The sequence below is a fragment of the Sinohyriopsis cumingii genome, chromosome 17 (genome assembly GCF_028554795.1).
Source record: "Sinohyriopsis cumingii isolate HCF-2022 chromosome 17, ASM2855479v2, whole genome shotgun sequence".
NCBI lineage: Eukaryota > Metazoa > Mollusca > Bivalvia > Unionida > Unionidae > Sinohyriopsis > Sinohyriopsis cumingii.
Window position 1 is genome coordinate 56,116,836 of NC_142977.1, and position 14,465 is coordinate 56,131,300.

General features: G+C 39.0%; 1 protein-coding gene across 1 annotated transcript in view; it reads left to right on the top strand.

Moving 5' to 3' along the window:
• The first annotated feature begins 490 nt into the window (after positions 1 to 490).
• Positions 491 to 14,465, top strand: part of LOC149778807 (uncharacterized) — a 70,321-nt gene continuing 56,346 nt past the window's right edge. The window contains exon 1 of the mRNA XM_089938526.1: positions 491 to 575. The gene's annotated coding sequence lies outside the window, so the exon portion shown is untranslated. The remainder of the gene's footprint in view (positions 576 to 14,465) is intronic.

Below are 14,465 nucleotides of genomic sequence, written 5' to 3' on the forward strand. Positions count from 1 at the left end.
CTCCTTCCCACTAATGACAGCCAACCATTTAACTGTAGGGACCTTTATGGACCCACAGATTGAGGCCAAACTATCAGGGTTCCTTGAATCCATAAAAGCCTGGGGGAGGTGGCACCATCCCCTTCCCCAGGAACAACTAGCAGGCTGCGGTGCAGTCAGAAAAAAGTGGCACATGCACAATTGTGCGCACGCCACTATAATTAAACTCAACAACAACAAAATGGCATCGTCTTAATCTTTCTGGCGCACGTATCTTCTGGAGTGGTATATCAAATGCTTGGAAGGAATATTGATCGATAGTCAAGCGAAATAAATTGAATAATCGCCATTTCAAAGTATGTGTAAACATATTCAAAACAGGATACTTCCAGAGGAAAATAATAAATAACTCCTTCATGACCTGTATAATTTATCCCCATTATACATTCTGCATAGAGTGAGGTAGAGTCACGTTATGTCACATGAGAAGACACCACTATGAACTTTTATCGCTGAATATAAGATAAGCATGCTGGACGGAAGACAGGATCAGTTGTAGATTTAACACTGAGAGAAGCAACGTGGAACATATCCATGTAAGTATCAAGATGTTTTATTTCAACACAACGTATTCTGGAATAGATTATGGGAAAGACTTTTAAAAATAATCCTATACAAACAAATAATAAGACAGTAATGAATGACTAAGATGAAGGTTGCAATTTATGTACATGATCTACATTAAATCAACATGCGAATCTTTTACAGTATTGTGATGTGTCTGTTACGGTTCGGGTAGAAAACTGCAAACTAAATACTGTTACATGATATATCCGTCTTCATTCCCTTTTTTGTGACAGTCCATAAAAACTCCTTATTTATCCTCTGATTTGACCGTAGTGCCATTATGCGAAAGTTCTTTCTTGAGCCGACTAGAATGCTAATATATGACAATTCCGGTGTACTCTTCCTAACTGGTTAATGACAGTACTTGACAACTCCATTGTATTCTTCCTAGTTGGTTAATGATAATACTTGACAAATCCGTTGTATTCTTCCTAGCTGGTTAATGACAGAACTCCGTCTTTATCAGTCTTGTATAAAATTACATTTTCTATTAAAGCCATACCAAATTCCAATCACCCCACATTACTTTGATTGCGAAATGCAAACAAGGAAAAGACAACTTTTACATGTAAGATCCCTAGCAAAGGCTTCAGCGGAATCCGATGAGTCAAAATCAGCAATGACGATTCAATTTTGTGATAAACCAAATTTATTCCATTTCTGTAGAGAATGAGAAAAACAAATACAATTATAGGATCTATAATGTAGATGAAATAGAAATTAGCAGCTTCCCACAACTCCTGCTACAAATCCTAGCTTTAATTGCAAATTTGGCCCAAGATATACAAAATAAAACATAATAAGTGTCCGATTAGACTGGCTGATCACCACACAACAGACGCGTACGGACACTTAAAGGACGACATACACAAAGAAGGTTGATTCCAGGAGAGGTTAATGTCACACAATTAATGCAACGGCTCTCTGTATACGCGCTGCTACAGTTGATACGGTCAAAAACAGCTTAACGTTAAAATCAGGGGTCATGGGGTTATGGCAAGTATCTTCCATATAACAGCTGTATCTATCTCATAATTTCTTTCTCGCATTCTCCGTCTGTCTCTAAATTTGAAAGAATTTTCGTCATCCGAAAATTCCTATTGAAAATTTTGGTTCATCGAATTCCGCTGATAACGTTAGTATGGATATTGCCAGGACTTGCTGTGTATTCATCTTGTTTAAATGTCGCATATCAACGCTATAAAAATGATTACTGAAAACTGGCATGACTTCATTATCTAATGAGATACAGAACAAACGTTCGAGCAAAAGTAGACAATTTAATTTTCTATAAGTTTTATGTTCATGGTCTAGTTGGTTTTCACTAAGAAAACTAGACATTGCGTGCTGAGGGTGACCAATGCATTTTCACAACACTTATTTACTGGTTACCGCTCCGGTGGCCTAGTGGTTAGAGCGTCCTCCTCGGATGCGGGAGGTCGTGGGTTCGAATATGGTACTAACAGCTGCCTCGCTTGGCGCTCAGCATTAAGAGCTTAGTGTTAAGACTGGTTGGCCTGGTGTCACGATAATGTGACTAGGTGGAACATCATGCTACATGTCTGCTGCTTCATGCCCCAGTGCTAGACATCACTATAAACTGCCACACTGCAGACATCGTATCGATATGACTGAAAAATTGTTAAAGCTACGTTAAAAATCCAAATCACACACACACACACACACACACACACACACACACACACACACATTTACTAGTTGGGGGGAAATACAATGGCGACTTTCTTTTCTGCAGATTTTTGCTCCTAAGGTCTCACTGGATAGTTTCGTATTTTGACACACCCCTAATTTTTAAGGTAGAAGGCATGAACCTAATTATCACAAGCCTAGCGTTTATAAATTCACACATAAGCTAAATCTATAATGTGGTTTAGATTTACTTTGAGTTAGGCTTGAAAATAGGTTGGCTTGTTGGTGACTGCCTGTCACATTTAGATGAGCATTGGAGATCAAATGCGTAACTTGGGCTGCATATGAGCTGCCGACTTGCCTTACGTATTTATATGTGTCTGCTACAGAGGTAAATATCTAAAAATCTAGATGGTTGAGGGGTGATGAAAAGTATGCTAATATGTTATAGTACTAGTGAACTTTATTCATGCATAAGGCACATACTGATTCTTTTAGCTGCTTTGTCACAGGAGAATATTCAAAATAGCTATTTCTTGTCAAAAATGAATGCAAAATTTAGGGGTTGGTGGCAGTGTTGGTTCAGTATAAAAACCACCATTTGCATCAGGAATTAACCTGATTACTGCAATCAAAATCTCACATGTATGCTTTCTACAAAAATCATTAGTTTGTTTTTATTTGTATCTTCAGTGTAAAATTATTCTCATTTTTCTGTAATTGGTCATTGTTGGATGAAAATTCACCAGATAAACTGTTCAGTAAGACCTAACGTTCACGTGCTGACAATAGTGGGTCAGTAATGCAGTATAGTAGAATGCTTAGTCATTATTTGGTCATGCTAAAGTTGTTGTAGGGTTTAACGCCATTTTTCAGCACACGATAAGCTATGCATGGTGGCCAGTATTAATGGTCAACGAAGAACCCGCGAAACCCCCAGGAAGAACCACCGACCCACGAGAAGCTACTGGCAAGCTTTCTCACATACCCACATTAGCCGAATCCTAGACTCGAACCCACGCAGACAGAGGTGAGATGGCAGTGATCCGTAACGGAGAGCGCTTTAGACCACTCGGCCAGGCGGGGCCCCTGGTCATGCTAGAGTATCTTATTACTAAACAAAAGGTAGATAATGAGAGGCTGAGATTTTAATTCCCTCCCATTTGACAGAAATCTCATACAATGGCAACGAGCTTTTCTTGCCTAAGGTCAGTCATCTCTGGTCGTCTGTCTCAGATCTCCTATCTTAATTTCCTGCTGAGAAAGACATGCTAGCAAGTTTTGGCAGTTTGATTGACAGATATCTGGTGTGAATTTCAAGAAAATAATGAAAATTTCATATTAAAACTTGTTGGAATAAAACTTACATGTATATTATTTGTACAATAATCAAATAAAGAAATTGCTGAGAAAATAACCATTCTATTGAAGTCACAGATTATACCACTGTAGCAAAGACAAAAAACATAACACTTTGATTTAGATTTCCTTGTCTCGAAAACATTCACGATACCGAAATTATTAAAACTGAATGGGAAGTAGTAAACATGTCTTGTTTATTTAAGGCCATTTACACAAATAACTGAATACGTTCTAGAGAACTGGTGCCTTCATACAGGGGAATGTAGCAACAGGCGCACGATATGAGTGACACATAGAAATACTGCCACAGGGACGTAGTCAAAGTTATACGTAGCTAGCGTTACAGAGGGAATAAAGTCGTGAGCTTAAAACGGCTGCATCTCGAAACATTTTAAACTTAATGATAATGCATATATTTATGCTGTAGTCCAAATTATATCCAAAAATATTAAGATCAACAAGAGCTCTAAATTCTTTGCAACTCAACCTGCTAAGTTTGATTACGATTATGGTGATATCCTCAACGACGACGATGATGACGCTTTATTGTCATCATCATGATGATCATCTTCATCATCATCTTTTTTTTTTGCACATTCCATTGTGAATGAATACACTGTCTTCAGTATTGGTTATTTTTAATGATCTAGGTGGTTTACGATCTGGATGTTTAAAGATCTGCATGTTTAACGATCTTAATGCTCAACGATCTGTAAGTAGTGAAGGGGGATCCTATAGCCTCAATGGGAATTAGCATTACAGACCCCCTTGGGAACATATAGCCTCAATGGAAATTTAACATGGAGAAAAATCGTGGGAACATATAGCCTCAATGGGAATTTAACATAGAGAAAAATCGTGGGACGATATAGCCTCAAGAGGAATTGAACATGGGAATTGGGACTGTATAGCGTCAAAGGAATTTAAACAGGGTGGGACTTTATCGAGTCAAGGGAAATTGAACATGGGAATAGAGTGTGGGTCTATCTAGGGACTAGGGGAATTTAACATATGGAAATTGAACATGGTGGGTCTGTATAGCGTCAAGGGGAATTGAACATGGTGGGATTGTCTAGGGACAATGATGGTAGAGGGTCAAACACAACAGAGACAGAAACATACATACACTAGTACAAGCGTGAGATTTATATATAAAGCATTACCAAGACCTGAAATCTTGCTGGGGTGTTCAAAAATTTGCATAATTGTAATGATGCTATAAATAGCTATAATCAAGGAAATGCTCAACGACAAAATGGATGTGACTAAAAGTAACGCTAAAATGACGAAATTGTCCCAGAATTTAAAGGAAAATAAACATATCCCCGAAAATTAAGTTACAATGGTTTAGACTAAAATGGATAAAATTAATAACTACTTACAATATCAACTTCTGTGACGATCGTGAATAAATACCTATGTATCTATAATCAGTTGAAATTCCTATGAAATCCCACTATCTATTTATAGCTCCAACTTGTGGGTTTTTCCTTTGGAAAATCCCACTATCTTTTTATAGCCTCAGCTTGAGTGACGTTCCTGTTTATGAATTCTAGTATATATGTATAGCTACAAAATGTGGAAATCCCCAAGTCGATATTTATAGTCTCGAAATTTCCAGCGTCAGTGACGTCACTATACTGAACACTAGGGGATAAATGGCAACAGTGTTGCAAGTGGCTGACCTGAATACGCGCTACTGTAGGTAGGTAGGTAGAGTGTATCTGATAGGGATAAAGTGAGTTTTATACGGACAAACAGAGACCAATAGACACACACAACGTACGCGCGCAGACACACACACAAACACACAAACACACACACACACACACAACGTACGCGCGCCGACATACTCACACACACACACACATACTCACACACACACACACATGCTCACACACACACACATAAACACACACACTATAAAATAGATAAAATTAGTAACTACTTACAATATCAACTTCTGTGACGATCGTGGATAAATACCTATGTATCTATAATCAGCTGAAATTCCTATCAAATCCCACTATCTATTTATAGCTCCAACTTGTGGGTTTTTCCTTTGGAAAATCCCACTATCTTTTTATAGCCTCAGCTTGAGTGACGTTCCTGTTTATGAATTCTAGTATATATATGTATAGCTACAAAATGTGGAAATCCCCAGGTCGATATTTATAGTCTCGAAATTTCCAGCGTCAGTGACGTCACTGTACTGAACACTAGGGATAAATATCAACAGTGTTGCAAGTGGCTGACCTGAATGCACGCTACTGCAGGTAGGTAGGTAGAGTGTATCTGATAGGGATAAAGTGAGTTTTATACGGACAAACAGAGACCAATACACACACCCACACAACGTACGCGCGCAGACACACACACACACACACACACACACACACACATACACACATACACACACACACATACAGAGGGAAGAGGAAAAAACAAACCCCAAATATACTATCAACACAGAAGGGAGATGATACAAACCCCAAATAAACTATCCACACAAACGTACGCGAACGCATACAAACCCCAAATATACTATCAACACAGAAGGGAGATGATACAAACCCCAAATAAACTATCCACACAAACGTACGCGAACGCATACAAACCCCAAATATACTATCAACACAGAAGGGAGATGATACAAACCCCAAATAAACTATCCACACAAACGTACGCGAACGCATACAAACCCCAAATATACTATCAACACAGAGTGAAGAAGTAAAAGTTTTTTGAAAGCACCTAAGCCCTCACCTGCAATGACCAACTCTGCCAAACACCTACACCCCACCCCACCCCACCCCCACTCCCAACACTACAAAACCCATTTAACCCGTTATTTTATGGCATCAGTGTGTGATTTAGGAAACATCAAGACACAAAATAATGGAGGAATAGACTGACTATTGTTTACCGACTTGCATGCCTAAAGAGCGTGCGTGAAGGAAAACATCCTTCCATTTCAATTCTAACTAAAACATGATCCAGAGGGATAGAGATAGGTGAAAGGGCACAATTTCATAAAGTGTGAGTAGAAAACAAAACACGCCATCCTTATTATACAATGTCAAGACCAAGAGACACTTACGTGTTCTTTCTGGTCTATTCTCTTTTAGAAGGTAGTATGAAATTTCACATCAGGGCCAACGCATCGGCTCACATTGTCAATTTTTCCATTTCCATGTCTTTACTCTTTACTGGCACAAGTTCTTCATGATCTTCAATTTCTTCTTCTTCTCAATCCCTCTTCTCTGTTTCGTCTTGTTTTTGTTTATTCTCTTTTCTCGTAGGGCACTCTGAATTCCAGTGTCCTTTCTCCTGACAACGATATTAGGTATCTTGACTTTTGTCTCTCTTTCTTAGACGAAGCAGGTATTCTGGAGACAAATACCCATTTACCTTTGCAGATATAGCAAACTTCATTAGCACTTACACACTTTCGTATGACTCTCATCAAATCAACGACCAAAAGAGTAAGTTTTGTTGCCACTTTCGCATGTGAATTATGCTTTCGTATGACTTTTAGCAAATATTTGACCAGCAGGTCGATCTGTGCTGACTCTTCCATCTTTGATCATTTGAGAGCGGAATGAATACTCTGACGCTAAGACACTCTCCTTATATACAGAGACCTGCTGCGTATGAAACCTAGTCAAATGTAATTTTGCAATAAGATGAAACGATTTCATTGAGGAAGTAAAAGGCAATGATGTACCGTATCGCCTCACACAAAACCTGAAGTGTTAGTTCAAATCCGTGTCAGCGATTTCGAAGACGACATAACTGGGCTTTAATCAATGCTCTCCATTTCTGCCACAAAACCACGAGTCCTGATTCACGCCAAAAGAAATTTCGTTCGGTCCATAAAAAATAGTATCACATCTGAGAAACGCAAAAACGAACTTCCAGAAAACTGAGAACGACGGCTTACACCTACAACGTAAATGTATGAGTTCAAGTAGTGCGTAAAACTTAGTCAAATTAAATTTTTATTGTCAAGACGAAACGATCTCTTTTCAAAGAAGAAAGCAGACACCAAACGACAATGGCGATCCGTGTCACACAACACTTTTCAAAATGTGTATGATCAGAGGTTTATTTAGCGATCTGCACGGTTAAATTAAATGTTGATGTATTTTGCAATAAGACGGACACAATTTCCATGGGATCGCCCATGGTACGATTGTTCGTGCATTAGTTTAATTTTTAAAAATATTTTTTTTATATAAATCGCCTATAGGATAGACCCAGTAAAGCATGGCCATTCTCGTCACTGTCTGAATAGCTACTCAAGTCAATTCGAAGCGAACGCGGTAAGAAAATAAGTATAGCCAATGAAATGGCTTACAACGGGTGATGCATTGTTTTGTTCTAGGACTGTGTGGCATAATAATCCCTATGTTCTTGCGTTGTTACCATTACAGTGCAGACACTGAAATGTGAACTTACAAGCCCTCTTTGTGTGTGTGTGTGTGTTGTACCATTTCCTCTTACCACATCAAAATACTGAGCGTCACAGTATTGGTTCGCGTTTTCAAGCTGACCATTTTTTATATCTCACTTAAACATTTCGACATAAACACTCACACTCACATCGGTAGAATCAGAACAGACGTGTTACAGTATTGAGGGGCATGTTATCTTTTTTTTTCAAACCAATAAATTTGGGTTTGTATGAAGTAAAGAACCGAAAGTACAGTGAAACTCAAGGATGATGACCCAATCTGTCTGTCTATTGATGCATGTATTTACTTAAGAAGAAATATGACCTCTAAAACACAAAGAGATACGGCAAGCATGATTAGATTAAACACAACGATGTTTTTCCTTCACGCCTGTGTAATTTAGAGTTTCAATCGTCTTTGAACACAAACTTGGTCTCCTTTTGTAGGGCTTGAAATAATAAAAAAGCTGAAAAATCTTAAGCACTTTGCTATAGATAATTTCATCAACAGACTAAACAACATAAATACCGTTACAACAATAGAAAGCCTTAAATCTTCTATCAAAAAGAAATGCATGAAAAAAATTAAAGATTAACGATAACTAACCAATGAAACCGAATTTAACAAAGGCAATGACATGTGAAGAAATGCCTCTCACTTTGGAAAGGTAGGCGAATGTACTCTGTCATGCACCATCAACTTGAAAAAAATTATAAACAGAGAGAAACCTGAATTCAAAATTCAGTTGTTGTTATTTTTTTCTTCAAAATTATTTCGTTTCTTTTTTCTTTTTTTTGGAACAAATCTAAGCACTAATATAGAGTGGAAAAGGGAAAATGCACATACAAGCTTTGATATTTCTGAAAAAATGAGGGGATATTCCTAACGTTCATAACCACCTATATATGCTTGGACTTGTCTGTGACTTATCCACAAAACAAGATGTACATATTTCTGGTCAAGCTGCAAGTGTGTGCGTGTTTATGAAAATGGTAAAAACTTGGATATACAATTTTCTCGTGACACTTATAAAGTGAAGAGTCTGTGCAAGTGTCAAAAGCCAAAGTCATATAAGTTTTGTATTTTGTACGGCTTGTAAAGATTTCCACTTTAGGAAATGTGAAGTATCACAAGTTATTATCACAAACAGAAGTGGAACATAGGGGCTTGCAAGAAAGAAAATAACCCAGACAGTTGGTGTCATCAAGAGTGCTAGAGACGGTACCCGAACTTGCTTGCTTGCTTACTTGAATTAAAGTGATTTTCGCTCTAATGGAGCATGTATCACTGGTTTAATAACGCACCGCGTGATTTTTAATTACTCCTGGGGAAGGAAAGAGAGCCTCATCCCCCAGGCTTTTATGTACTCACAGACTATTTTTAAATTTAGCCACTCAGGTGTAGGACTAACTAGTCCTTAACAACCTGACTGAAAGGCTTTACACATGAGTGGGAATTGTCTCACCACACACTCATTTTTCTGTCCGAGCGTGGTAAAGGAGGAAAAAGGTGCTCAGCAAGACAGCCATGGATGTTAAGTACTCACCAAAACGCTAGCCCGTACTTATTTCAAATCAAGTCGTGTTTTTTGCTAATCGACAATAATAAGTACCAATAATGTGTTAACCACCTGTGCAATTAGTTAAAACCTAACGAGTCTGTTAAATTTCCTAACATATCTGTCTAATATTAGTACTTAGTGTACATAAAAATAGCCATACTGATCTTATTTAAATTATTATGTCTAAGCGACATATACCAGTTTGGTCACTGTTAGGTTTAAAAAGTTAAGTTTGTTGCAGTGTTCCAATGGGTCAAGTTTGTTTCGAGAATAGTTTAGTCAAGGAGGGATACCAAGCCAAATATGGTTCCCTATTTAATAAAAAGCAATCTTTTGGAGCCCTAAAAAAGTCTGTTTTTTCTGTTAGAAGGTAACACGTCTCTCTTTTGCTTTCACGTTCTTTCCCGCACTCCTAGTCACATGATTCTTGATATCAGGAAATGCGTAGCCATGATGGGCGGTAATGTAAGCAGCGGCTTCTACCAGTTGACTGAGGGGGTATCCAGTGTAGGTCTGTCTGTAGAATTGGGGAAGAACTCTGACCCCTAATCCCCATTGAGAAGGTCTTGGTTTAAAGGTGTCTAGAGATCTGTAGGCAACGTATTGTATGGCTCTAATAAACTGCCCTGCTATGTTGACGTCATACAATGCTTGATCTAGCCCCATTTCGGTGTACTTTTCAATGAGGGTCAGCGTCCCCCTCCTCCTCCTCAACAGCCTCAATTTTTTTTTCTGGTTCTGATACTAATTTTTCAGATATTTTCAAATCCGCTGCTATGGTGTCTGTCGCTGTTATTGTTGTTGTGGTTGTTATTTCAGCTGAGATTGCCTGTAGTATCGGAGTGAGAAAAGAACGTAGTGCCTCCGATAATTACATTTGAGTTTGCCATACCGTTTGTCTAAGATAATTGCACCTTTGTTTTGCCACCACTCTTTCCGGGACGGGTTGTTTGTTAGGTATAGTCAGCTGTTGACTAGATGTTATTTGTGTTCTCGAGGTGGGTGGAGTGCTGACTGGCAGAAACCGTAAAGTGGGCAAACGACGTCAAAGAAGTCAAAGTACGTTGGAAAGGATATCCGACCAGTTATCATTCTTGGATCGACGCTTCGCACGTCATCGACTATAAAAAGAAGTGACCATCATTCCCTTTCACACAGATTCAGCTACTGCGATCACTCCTTCACCCAATTCTTCTGTGCAAGATTTACAAAAACAACCCTTGTGGGTGTAGTGTGGAGAACGTGTGCCTAAAACGCAAATCGTCTTTTTCTGCCAAATCTTCGTGGTGTATTGTGTCATCGGGGCAGCCATCGCCAATTTGAGTTTGCAACAAGGAGACAAACAATTGTGGACCATTGTATTGAGCAGTTACATCGATTACCTGCTTCCCAATCCCTCCCTGAAATTCTCCTCGAACGGGAACCACGGGAACCTTGTGTCCAGTGTCAGTGCCAGCCACCACTCCAACAACAACTCCATTTTGGGCGGAGACACTCCTCTGACTTCCAGTATCGCCTCGGAGAGCCACAAAACTCTGGAATTATGAGCAATAACAGTCAATTTTACTTAACCTTACCCAGTGACAGTTCCATGGAGGTGTTTCCCAACAACACGTTGTGCTGTTACACGGTCAAATTACCTCAGACCATCCAGTTAGATCACGAAGCCTATTGGGAAGTGGCTTTAGTGGAAATCATTCACCCAACACAAATCAAAAACATCACCGAAAAGCAAAACACTTTCGAGGTGGAAATCCTGAATGCCCAATTGGAGGAAGAAATCAACAAAATCGGGTTTTTAGGGGACACAAGACCAGCCAGCAATCCAGCCTTCATTATCTACACCTTGAAAATTCCTTCAGGTTATTATTTTAGTGGTGAACATTTGGTGGACACTATTGCGGACAGGTTCAACTTAGCCTTTGGCAAAGCACTGAACAGAGCCAAAAAAAGTGTGAAGATTGAGTACCATAAAGTGGCTCATCGTCTCGTGATCAAATTTCAAGATACGGACAAATTGTCCCTCAGGTTCAATGGTAGTTTGTTTGAAATTTTGGGTGGACATGCAGAAATGGTCGCAAACAATATGAGCCTCAAGATCAAAAGTAATATGGATTTTTACAGAGCTTTTGGAAACCCGGTAGAACTGAACCAAGGACTTAATTTGATCTTTGTGTATTCCGATGTGGTGGAGTACAACGTGGTGGGACACACCTCTGTGCCGTTACTGCGTGTCATTCCTTTCAAAGTGGATAGTACCACAAACAATGACCAGGAAGGTGCAAACACCTATCACGTACACCGTGAATTTGTACATCCTCACTATTTACCCGTCAGTAAGTCGTATTTAGACACTGTCAACATTGCTATAAAAGGAGATCTGGGACAAAATATTCCCTTCTCCAAAGGGAAAGTTACAGTGAAACTCCATTTTCGAAAACGGTTCTCTAACGAATTGTAAGTCAAGACAGCGACGAGTGACATTTTCACCCAATAAAATCCGGCCAGATGCGTGTGGAATTTCAGTTTGCAGAAAATCTACGCGCAGATAATACGGTGAACGTCCTCCTGTATGCTGAATTGGACAATACGATATAATCCAACAGTTTGAGAGAAGTCATTCTACACTATTAGAAGTCATGGAAGACTTTTATCAATGTTTGTATAGTAGGGATTCTTTGGACATGGAATGTGAAGATCCTGAGGAAGGAGAACCCCAAGACAAAGACGAAGAAGTCATCATGACGAAGTCTAGATGGCCAGAACAAGAATCACATATAGTTTCCTGTTATGCTATAGTCTTGACAGAAAAAAATTAAGGAATTGATCAAGAAAGATTGCTATGGATGTCATAACGATCATCCCAGTCAAATTCAACACGATAAATGCTAATGCTGAGTCAAGAAGAAAAATTGGACGAATATCTGGACGAAGCTTAAAGTCTCATCTCGGAAGAAGACGTGTTACAACAGTGGTATAAAGGCTTGCGTGAACATTATTGTCCTCCATTAACAACTCAAGAGATCCATCGCATCGAAGCTCTGTTGGATCAGAGTTGGGAGACAAGGCGAAGAAAACGGTTACTTGTCAGACATTTTCAAGCAGAAAGTCAGGATCGAATTGATGACTTAAGAAAAAAAAAACAAAAAATGGATACCTGAGAACTTTATTACCTTTTGAACCACAGTTCGTACACTGCTTCTTGGAATCCTGTCGTCTGTGCTAAAGATGAACTCCCTCATCGCAAACCTCAAGACCATCAAGCTTACGTGATCAACACGGACGACAGTCATCTCCCAGGAACCCACTGGGTAGCCGTCTACTTTCCTCAAGAAGGATGTGTGAAATATTTCGATTCGTACGGATTGCCCCCTTTGGAAGACGATATCATCGACTTTATGAGAAGAAATGCTCAGACCACCCGATTCAATAATGTGAAATTACAAGGCACAGTTTCCTTGGTGTGCGGACAGTACTGTGTGTATTTTCTGCATCATCGCAGCCTGGGCTATTCCTTAGAACATTTAGTGACTCATTTTGATCCTCGTTCTTCTTCAAGAAACGATGTGAAAGTAGATTGATGGTTTTGTGACCAGTATGCTTATCTTTTGTCTCAAGCTAGGAAACGTAGTGTCCATCAATGGCCTGATGACTTCCAACAGTGGAAATCACAATTTCATTCACAACGTTGTCAGCCCTGTTTAAAGTAGAGTGTGAATTAAAAAAAACGTTTGGTATTTGAAAAAAATGTTTGATGTTATAGTGTTAGATTATTGTTAAAAAATGTTAGAGTTGTTTGTTAGTATGAATAAAAAAATGTTGTGTTTTGAAGAAAAAAAATGCCTTTGTGGTTTGTTTGGCTATAGGAATGTTGAATTGATGCTCTTTGACTTCTTTCTATCCCTCCCATAACACTATTTGAACGTTCCGGCTCGAAAACCGTGTAGCAATGTTTTCCTTCACGTCCGCGCTTTGACAATACAAACGGGGAACTCTCCAGTCTGCCCATCCATTGTTAACTTATCTTCCTACGAAGATGTGCTCAAGATTAGCCAAGTTGAACGAAGCCTATGTGAATTTGCATAGGGTCATGACAAGTCTGATACTGAGACCTGAAGAGATAGACAATATCATAATGTTGAAAGTCACTGAAGACCTGAAAGAAGAGCTCTTCAAGGAGGAATTCAAGAAGGAGAAAGAAGAATGGATGGAGAAGTACAGACTTCATAAACGGCAGAGAGAGAAGCAACAGCAGCAGCATGAACCTGACAGAGGCTTTGTCGATTGTCGTATCGACACCAAAGAGTTGTCGTATCGACACCAAAGAGTTCTTCTTCTCTTCTCCGAAGAAGCAGACCTTATCCTGTGAGAAAGTCTGTCGTCAGAGGAGGCCGCCATCTTATAACCTAAGCGATCGCCATAGCTTCAAGTTCCCAAAAAATTTCAGGGCTACCCCATACTCTCGAAAAGAAATAACATTCCATTGCCTATGATATGTTAGTCAGTTAGAAGAAAAAATACAGAAGTGAGTCTATCAGCACATGATTTCTTTATCTTGGTTAGAAAGTGTGACTCTAAGTTGTTCGTTTCCGTCGATTATCAAAATTTTAAAAATAGTAATATTCTGTAAAAAAGTGAGTGAATGTTTCTTTTAGGTCTGTGCGTTTTTTTTTTGTTTTTTTTTTGTTGGTGATAATATGGATAATGTAAGTTCGGGTACAACGAAAGTAAAAGAATTAGGCCCAGAACTCGGTGTGGAGGGAAGAAATATACCCAAGCCCCTATGTTCCACTTCTGTTTGTGATAATAACTTGTGATACTTCACATTT